The sequence below is a fragment of the Mandrillus leucophaeus genome, unplaced genomic scaffold (genome assembly GCF_000951045.1).
Source record: "Mandrillus leucophaeus isolate KB7577 unplaced genomic scaffold, Mleu.le_1.0 Scaffold4, whole genome shotgun sequence".
Lineage (NCBI taxonomy): Eukaryota > Metazoa > Chordata > Mammalia > Primates > Cercopithecidae > Mandrillus > Mandrillus leucophaeus.
Genome location: NW_012104253.1, coordinates 12,102,999 through 12,104,472, shown reverse-complemented (window position 1 = coordinate 12,104,472; position 1,474 = coordinate 12,102,999). Strand labels below are relative to the sequence as shown.

Here is a 1,474-nt window from a genome sequence, read left to right as displayed (position 1 = left end):
CATTTGGGGCTTGAGGCCCTCTTCAATAAAATCATTCTAAAGATTAAAAGAGGTTTTGGTTCAAATTTCTCAGAATAAAGACTCCTTTTGAGAGGGGCTACTTCAGAAGCCCCCATGAACTTCCTGCTCCTTAAAACTAACGGGCAAAAACAAAACAGAACAAAACAACAAACCTCCTAGGAAGCAAATACGACCCTTCTCAATACGGAGCTTTCCCCACCCCAACTGGTAGTTTTCCAGAAGAGACTGGGGAAGTAGGTAACAGTGAGCAAGTCATCCTGTGAAGAAGGCCCTGGAGCGAGCCCTGGAGTGGGGGCTCCCCAGGAGGGCCCGGAGCAGCGGGGGGCTTCTCACTCCGCCTCTCCAGTCTCTGATCAGGACACAATCAGTGGGGCACTCACACTTGGAAAAGCTTCCAGGAGGCAGCTCTTTAGTAGTGACCAAGGCACACGTGGTCCATGGACAATTTTATCCTGCGACAGACAGGAAGAAGAACTTGGTGAACCGTGTCAACTCTGAAGAAAGGCAGACAAACACAAACCCACATGCAGCAGGCAGGCAGTTAGGACAGGCCCGCCCAGCAGCTGTCACTAAGAACGTGGCTTCGGGACCCCACTGACAAATGGCTCTAGAGGAAAGCTGGAGGGAGCTCCTGGCAGAAGTGAAACTGCCCAGTTGCAGAAGAGGATGGCAGCCCCTTCTGCTTTCAGAATGACATCGACCTTCCAAGTGCCACCACTGTGTTAGTTACCTGTGAAGCGGATACGGCTTCTCACAAAGGTTGGCCAGCACGTACAAATGTCTCAACGCATACTCGTACTGGGAGAAAACAAACAAGACGGAATGAAACATCCTCATCTCACCACACAATCCACTCCGCTTTTGCAGTTACAGCGGGAAAGCATCTTGGCCAGTGGCTCTTGCCTTACTTTGGTTCATGGATCCTTTGCCAACCTTTAGATAATCTGGTGATATTTATGGACTATCCCCCAGGAAAGAGGCACACATGCCAGGGTTTGCAAGCAAGTGGCGGGGGGTGTCTGGCGAGGCTCTGCACTCTCAAATCTGAGGGCAGGACTCCTGACGGGGAACTCCCGATGGCTCTGCTCCCCGCCATGGCCTGGGATCTCCCCGTGAAGTCTGCCTTTTGATTCTGGGAACCTTATTCTGGGAGGGACACACCAGCGAGGGAGATGGATGGTGCATGAAAGCCACACTGGATCACACCAGGGAGGAGTGAAGCAGCGGGGATGTTTATCTTGAAACAAACTTCAGGGGAACCCAAGAACTCTATGAGAACAAAGGAAGAGGTTCACTGTGCATGACTCCAAAGGTAAAAAAACCCAGACCGGGCCGGGTGCGGTGGCTCATGCTTGTAATCCCAGTACTTTGGGAGGCCGAGGTAAGGGGATCGCCTGAGGTCAGAAGTTCTAAGACCAGCTTGGACAACATGGTGAAACCCCGTCTCTACTAA

The 1,474-nt window shown here is 51.8% G+C and overlaps 1 protein-coding gene across 2 annotated transcripts in view; it reads right to left on the bottom strand.

Moving 5' to 3' along the window:
* Positions 1-1,474, bottom strand: part of LGMN (legumain) — a 55,512-nt gene that overhangs the window by 5,864 nt on the left and 48,174 nt on the right. The gene's annotated exons all lie outside the window — the stretch shown is intronic.